Source organism: Lagenorhynchus albirostris, chromosome X (genome assembly GCF_949774975.1).
Source record: "Lagenorhynchus albirostris chromosome X, mLagAlb1.1, whole genome shotgun sequence".
NCBI classification, from domain to species: Eukaryota; Metazoa; Chordata; class Mammalia; order Artiodactyla; family Delphinidae; genus Lagenorhynchus; species Lagenorhynchus albirostris.
In genome coordinates, this window is record NC_083116.1 from 22,155,056 (window position 1) to 22,163,568 (window position 8,513).

Below are 8,513 nucleotides of genomic sequence, written 5' to 3' on the forward strand. Positions count from 1 at the left end.
GTGTTGACTTCACTGTACTTTTATGTTTTTGAATACCGTAATCAAACCATCTGTCATAAGGATAGAATGTCATCTGATACCCTTCTTCACTGTGTAATTGTTACTAAATCTTGGGAATAGAGTGCAAAATGTATTAAGGATATGACTTGAAATTATTTTTTAAAGGGTAATTAATAGGTTTATTGTCCTATTCAAGGAAGTATCTCATAATGTCATGTGGGTCAAAGCTTGTCAAGGCTTCTTTTTAATACAAGCTCTTATGGAATTATGCATGACAAAAAGAGTAGACTTTGTAGAAGAAATCAGATTGAAATGTTTTATAAGAATTAGATTTTCTAACTATGCTTTTATGTTAGATTTTGTAGATAATTAATAGGAATAATGCCTACTTTTGATACACACACATCCGTTTGTGTGTGTGTGTGTGTGTAGATAAATACAATTGCAAGAATCCATTTGAATTTTATATAAATCTCAACTAGTAAGGGTAAGTTATAATTTGCTACAGTAAAAAATGATCTCAAAATCTCAGTACTTAAAACCACAAAAGTTTATTTTTCATTCATAATACAGGTCCAGTGTGCATTGCCAAAGGCTTTTGCTCATTGTAGTTATTCAGGACCTATTTTCATGGAGACACCCCATCAACGTATGCTTTCACATATGCTGCAGTACAGGAAGAGTTGGGCTGGAGAGTTGAGCATCAGCTTAATAGTGATTCCTGCCATGTCTGTTTACATTTGATTAGCCACAGTGAGTCATATGGCTTTATAACTTCAAGGGCCAGGGAAAGTGAAATCCTACCATAAGCCAGATATTAGGAAACTTGATATCATGAACACTAGTGTTTGTTTAGCTCACTGACATGAAACGTATTATTTTTATTCTATTTAGTATGAGATAACCACATGAGAAGTCCGAAAAAAATGGTAGTGCTACTGATTTTAAAATTATTTTTACATTATATTATTTGGCACATTCATGAAGCAGTGTATGTTATTGGGGAAAAGCTAAATTGGGGGTCAAAAACAGAGGTTTTAATGTTGGTTCTCCCACACACTTTCTGGAAAATTCCCATGTGAATTTTAGCATCTGGTTCTCATTTAAAAAAAAAATATGGACTTGGCATTTTGACAGGGATTCCATTGAATCTATAGATGGTTTTGTTGAGTAGTAGTGCTGTATTAATAATATTAATTCTGGGGCTTCCCTGGTGGTGCAGTGGTTGAGAGTCCACCTGCCGGTGCAGGGGACACGGGTTCGTGCCCCGGTCCGGGAGGATCCCACATGCCGCGGAGCGGCTGGGCCCGTGAGCCATGGCCGCTGAGCCTGTGCGTCCGGAGCCTGTGCTCCGCAACGGGAGAGGCCACAACAGTGAGAGGCCCGTGTACCGCAAAAAAATAAAATAAAATAAAATAATAATATTAATTCTTCCACCCCCATGAACATAGAGTGACTTTCTATTTATTTATCTTCTTTGGTTTATTTCAACGATATTTTATTGTTTTAAGTATATGTCTTCAACATTCTGAGGAGTCTGGCTCCTGCCCAAAAGCCTCTGTGTGATTTTTCATATCCAACCATAGCAATTACATAGGTTTTACCCGGCAGGTCTCACGGGTGGAATGCTGCCCTTCCCACACCAGACTTCATGCACAGCCAATGAATTCCAGTCTCTGAGGGAAATTGCAGTCAAGGACTCAAGTCCATCTGGCCTGTCATACTCTTCTTTACGTATTTGCATTCCCTGGCAAGTGCCCTCATTCCTAGGTGTGTCTTTATCTCAGGACACTGGCTAAGGTTTCTTCATGTAAGTAACCCTGTCAAAACCTCCTTATCAGGGAAGAAGTGGAAAACCTTAAAGACACTCTTCCTTATTCTAATTCGGTACTCAGAATTATTTTACCCCTAGCCATCCGTCTCTCTCTTCCCATGGTCTCTGGTTTCATAAAACTGCAGGAGCCTTTTGTTCCATACTCCCTTGAGAATGGGATCACACCCATGTCTTTGCTGGCCACCTGAGCCTTGATGAGTGTGCCATTCCATGGGAGAGAATGAATCAGGGGAAAGTCAGTGTTTTCTTAGGTTAGACTTTTTGTTTATGCCATCACAGTATGTGATTAAAGATTTCACTGTTACTTCCATTTTAGCTTATTGCTTTATTCCGCTACTCTGACACCAGACAGATGAGCTCTTTCCAGCTCAGCTGAGCTCCTAACAACTAACTCCTAGTTTAAAAGTATTCCTAAGTGGGGCTTCCCTGGTGGCGCAGTGGTTGGGAGTCTGCCTGCCGATGCAGGGGACACGGGTTCGTGCCCCGGTCCGGGAGGATCCCACATGCCACGCAGTGGCTAGGCCCGTGAGCCATGGCCGCTGAGCCTGCGCGCCCGGAGCCTGTGCTCCACAACGGGAGAGGCCACAACAGTGAGGGGCCCGCGTAACGCAAAAAAAAAAAAAAAGTATTCCTAACTATTTTATTATTTTCAATGCTATTATAAATGGATTTATTTCCTTAATTTTATTTTTGGATTATTCACTGCTCTTCTACAGAAATACAACTGATATTTATATGTGGATTCTGCGTCTTTCAAATTTGCTGAACTTGTTTATTAACTCTACTAATTTTTGTATGGATTTTTAGGATTTTCTATATATAAGATCATTGCATCTGTGAATAGAGGTGGTTTTATTCCTTTCTTTTAGTCTGGCTGTGTATTATTTCATTTCTCACATATTTTTTATGGCTAGAACTTCTAGTATATTGTTGAAGTTAAGTGGCAAGAACAGACATCCACGTCTTATTTTGGATCTTGGAGGGAAAATATTTAATTGTTTTATCACAGTGATGTTAACTGTGGGTTTTTCATAGATGCTGTGTGTCATGTTGAAGAAGTTTCTTTTTAATTCTAGTTTAAATGATTTTTTATCATGAAGGAGTGTTGAATTTTTGTCAAATGCTTTTTCTGTTTCTATTGAGATGATTATGTGGTTTTTGCCTGTATTCATTTATATGGTGTATTACATTAATTGATTTTCATATATTAAATCAACCTGTATTCTTGGAATAAATTCTACTGGTCATGGTGCTTAATTCTTTTATGTATTGCTAGGTTTGGCTTGTTGGTGTATTGTTGATGATTTTTGCATCTATATTTATAAGAGATTAGTCTTTTGTTGTACTTTCTTTTGGTATTTGTGTGTAGTTTTGGTATCAGGGTAATTATAGCCTCATAGAATGAGTTGGCAAGTGTTCATTCCTCTTTTTGATTCCTGGAAGGTTTTGTAAAGAATTAGCATTTATTATTCTTTAACTGTTTGGTAGAAATTGTAAGTGTAGCCATCTTGGCTTGGGCTTTTATGTATTGGGATTTTTTTGTTACTTATTTAATCTCTATACTTTTTACAGGTCTATTCAGATTTTCTATTTATTTTTGAGTCAGTTTTGGTAGTTTGCATGTTTAAAGGAATTTGTCCTTTTTATCTAGGTTGTCTATATCGACATACAAATATTCATAGTGTTATCTTGTAATCCCTTTTATTTCTTAATGTCAATAGTAATGTCCCTACTTTCATTCCTAATTTTAGTAATTTAACACTTCTCTATTTTTCTTCATCACTTTATCTAATGGCTTGTCAATATTGGTGATCTTTTCAAAGAACTATCCTTTGGTTTTGTTGATTATTGTTTTTTTATTTTTTATTTGATTTAGCTACACTCTAATCCTTTTTGTTTCTGTCCTTCTGCTTGCTTTGTTTAGTTGCTCCTCTTTTTGTAGCTCCTTAATAAAGGTTAGATATTTTTATTGTAGTAAAAAGCACATAACATAAGATTTACCATCGCAACCATTTGTAAGTGTACAGTTCAGTAGCATTATGTATTTTCACGTTGTTGTGAAACATCTCCAGAAAATTTTCATCTTGCAAATCTGAAACTGTATACCCAGTAAACAACAACTTCCCTCCTTCCCCTCCCCTCAGACCCTGGCAAACATCATTCTACTTTCTTTTTCTATGAATTTCACTACTTCAGATACCTCATGTAACTGGAATCATGCAGTATTTGTACTTGCACTTTGGTTAGAAACTGGATATTTTGACTATCATAATGTGGCAACTCTGCAAATCACATTTTCCTCCCTTCCCAGGGTTTATTGTTGATGCTTGTTATAGTCGTTTTTTGTTTTGTTTTGTGATTTTTATGAACAAATTTCATCAATTCTATATTTGTTTTATGTTATTACTGAAGTCCCTTTTCCATTAATTTAGTGGTGAGCTAGTTACTGAACAGAGATTTTCTAAATGTCTGGAACCCAGTAAATCTACCAATCTTTGCAACTTGGCTCTGCGTGAGCGTTGGGGCATACCTTCAGTGCTCAGCAAGGAGTTTACAATTCTGCCTTAAACTTCAATTCCTATTTGCACAAACCCTGAAGTTTAGTGATAAGTAGGAACTTAGAACCCTCTCACATCTTTTATGAGCATGTACCCAGCCCTGGCATACACATGACCTTGTAGATTTCCAGGAATATGTGGAACCTTTTCAAAGTCCTTATTTCCCAAAGCATCTCATTCCCTAGCCTTCTCTCTCAACATTTTGGTTAGAGTATTTTTTGCCCCAACTGGTGTTAACTCAAGAAGTAGCAGCTAATACATTTGCTTTTAAATGTTTTCCACAGGTGTCCCCTCCGCCTTGGTAGCTGCCTTAGCCTTTAGAAAGTTCCAAGTTAGGCTAAATAAAGACAAGTCCTTTGATACAACCCTTCAGGGACCCACAAAATGAGTCCAAACTAACAACCACATTTTTCTTTTAGAATAAGGTCCATTTTGCTCTCTTTGGTATAACATACCTGTACTGGTAATCACAGCTATTGTCATCAAGGCCACTGCTATACTGAGAAGGTGGGGATGGTTACCAGGATAAGTCAAAATACCATGAAGTTCTTTTACTAAGATTCAGCTATCTTTTCTTGATTGTTTCCCTGGTTGCTATAAGGTTTGGATTAGAGTCTACAGTTCCAAAAGAGTTTGACAGTTTTGTCAATTTATTTATTACTTTTGTGGAAGGATAAACTTTTGGGTTTCCATAATTTGCCATTTTCACTGTCATCATTTTAAAAAATTGACTATGCCTGTCTTTAGTGTAAAATGCTAGGTATATATGTATGTGTGTGTATATATCGATACATCATTTTTTACACTTGTTTCTTTTACAATCTGATGTTTTCTGATTAATATATTTTTGAGAAATGCCTCACAATTTCTAGTCTGCTGATAATACTATTCCTCGTGCTATAGTGCTGTTACCAATTTATTAATTCCTCATACCTCATCATTATTACAAAGGATTTTGGAGAAAGTATATGCTCAGTCCACTATCTTGAACTAAACACCTAATGTTATTGAATATGGTGAGAATATATAGAACATAATAAATTCTAAAGGCAATTAGAGATATCCTTTTATCTTTTATTTGCACTACATTAAGTACTGTTTAAATCTATTAAAAACCCTTTTATTCGTAGTTTACTATTTTTATTCTTTATTATTCCTAGACATTTTCTAAATGAGGAAAATGTGTTGTTTTTCATCAAATGCCTATTCAGAATATTAATGACCATATTTTTGTCTATTTCCTTGATCTAATGAAATGAAGGATTATATTATATAATACTAATATTTTAACATCTCAGTTTGTACTAGTCTATATTGTAGTATTTCTTTCAATTTACTGCAATATTTATTTCACTGGGGCTTACTTTAGAATTTTGGCATTTATAATTTGAGATTGTTATGAAATTTACTATTTTTAAAAGTGATCATTACAAAATTTTATTGTGTTATGATAGGTTTATATAACACTTTGGAAATCTTTCTCCAATATAGCAAATTTTAAAAAACCCTTATTGAGCATCTATTAAGTAAAATAAAAGAGATCAATGGGATCACTGTGAGGGGCAGGGAGCCTTGAAGACTAAGAGTGGAGCTCATATGTCATGTATATACTGCCTTAAATTTTTTTAATATGATTAAAAATGAAACATTGAAAAAATAAATAGGTAAAATGAATTAAAAGAATCTGTTCTTTTGAAACTTTGAAAACACCCATATTTTTAAAAGTTTGTCAAATGCATTTTAGAGTAATTTTGTCATATTAAAAAAAATGTTCTAGGACATTGGTTTATTCAGGTTTCCTCTTTTTTTGCCCATTTGCATTTTCCTGTGCATATATTTGCACATCTCATTAACTTATTCTTTAAAAAATGCCATGTCTCTTTCACTTGATTTCACAGTCATTTTCTTTAATATTTAGATTTTCTCCATTTTTTTTCAAGTTGATATAATTTTATTTTTTTTAATTTTTATTGGAGTACAGTTGATTTACAATGTTGTGTTAGTTTCTGATGTACAGCAAAGTGAATCAGTTAAACACATATCCACTCTTTTTTTTTTTTTTGACTCTTTTCCCATTTAGGCCATTTATTGAGGTAACGTTGGTTTATAACATTATGTAAGTTTCATATATATACAACATTATATTTCTACTTCTATATACCCTGCAGTGTGCTCACCACCAAAAACTTCATTTCCATCCATCACCGTACAGTTGTTCCCCTTTACCCATTTAGCCCTCACCCCACCCCTTCCCCTCTGGTAACCACTACTCTGTTCTCTATATCTACATGTTTATTTTTGTTTGGTTTGTGCATTTATTTCATTTTTTGTTTGTTTTTTATATTCCACATATGAGTGAAACCATATTGTGTTTGTCTTTCTCCATGTGACTTGTTTCACTTAGCATCATACCCTCAAGGTCCATTGATGTTAGGATTTTATTTCTTTGGTTTCAATTTTACTGTTTTGAAAAGAAAAAAATAAGAAATATCTCATTATTAATATACTCTAATTTCCCCTCTTGTACATTAATTGTTGCTTTTATTATTTTACACTCCTTAGTTTTGCTTTTGTTTTTTATCCACTGTTGCCGCTTCCAGGTCCCCCTGACATTTTGGTCACCTCCTTGAATTTGTTTCATAATACTTGGGACCATTTTAGAGTTAATGTAATCTCTGATGGCCTACCTGATCTTTAGGTCCTGGCCATCTCCGATTTGACCCATGAGCCTGGACAACATTTAATGGCTCATAACTTTAAGAATAATAAAGAATTCAACTTACCTATTGAGATGATCTGTGATTTTTTATTCTTCAATTTGTTAATGTGGTGTATCACATTGATTAATTTGTGTGTACTGAAGAATCCTTGCATCCCTGGGATAAACCCCACTTGATTATGGTGCATGACCCTTTTAATGTGCTGTTGGATTCTGTTTGCTAGTATTTTGTTGAGGATTTTTGCATCTATATTCATCAGTGCTACTGGCCTGTAATTTTCTCTTTTGGGGACATCTTTGTCCGGTTTTGGTATCAGGGTGATGGTGGCCTCATAGAATGAGCTTGGGGGTATTCCTCCCTCTGAAATTTTTTGGAAGAGTTTAAGAAGCATAGGTATTAGCTCTTTTCTAAATGTTTGATAGAATTCCCCAGTGAAGGTATCTGGTCCTGGAGTTTTGTTTGTTGGAAGATTTTTAATCATGGTTTCAAGTTCATTTCTTGTGAATTGGTCTGTTCATATTTTCTGTTTCTTCCTGGTTCAGTCTTAGAAGGTTGTACTTTTCTAAGAATTTGTCCATTTCTTCCAGCTTGTCCATTTTATTGGCATATAGTTGCTTGTAGTAGTCTCTTATGATCCTTTGTATTTCTGCTGTGTCAGTTGTAACTTTTCCTTTTTCATTCTAATTTTATTGATTTGAGTCCTCTCCCTTTTTTTCTTGATGAATCTGGCTAAAAGTTTATCCATTTTATTTATCTTCTCAAAGAACCAGATTTTAGTTTCATTGATCTTTGCTATTGTTTTCTTCATTTCTATTTCATTTATTTCTGCTCTAATCTTTATGATTTCTTTCCTTCTACTAACTGTTTTTTGTTTGTTCTTTCTCTAGTTACTTTAGGTGTAAGGTTAGGTTTTTTATTTGAGATTTTTCTTGTTTCTTGAGGTAGGATTGTATTGCTGTAAACTTCCCTCTTGGAACTGCTTTTGCTACATCCCATAGGTTTTGCATCATCATGTTTTTGTTGTCATTTGTTTCTAGGCATTTTTTGATTTCCTCTTTGATTAAAAATGTGGAATCCTTCACGAATTTGCATGTCATCCTTGTGCAAGAGCCATGCTAATCTTCTCTGTATCATTCCAATTTTAGTATATGTGCTGCCAAAGCAAGCATGGTTCTGTGTTTGTTTGTTCCTCTCTTTTTCTTTTTGTTTTTCTTTTCTGTGGTTTGTTTGCTTTTATTTTATGCTTGTGTTCTCTTACTTTTGTGTTTTTAATGTATTATATGTTTTTTGATTTGTGCTTACCCTGTTTTTCAAGTATGTTATCCCCTTCCCATATCTACTTGCTTTAGACTGATAGTCATATCACATTCCAAAAAAGAAAAAAAACAGGAATCTACATTT

General features: G+C 34.6%; 1 non-coding gene across 1 annotated transcript; it reads right to left on the reverse strand.

Moving 5' to 3' along the window:
* Positions 1 to 8,174: 8,174 nt before the first annotated feature.
* On the reverse strand, positions 8,175 to 8,277 carry LOC132514198 (U6 spliceosomal RNA). Its single transcript, XR_009538685.1, has one exon. It is a non-coding gene; the product is annotated as a U6 spliceosomal RNA (small nuclear RNA).
* Between the last annotated feature and the right edge of the window lie 236 nt (positions 8,278 to 8,513).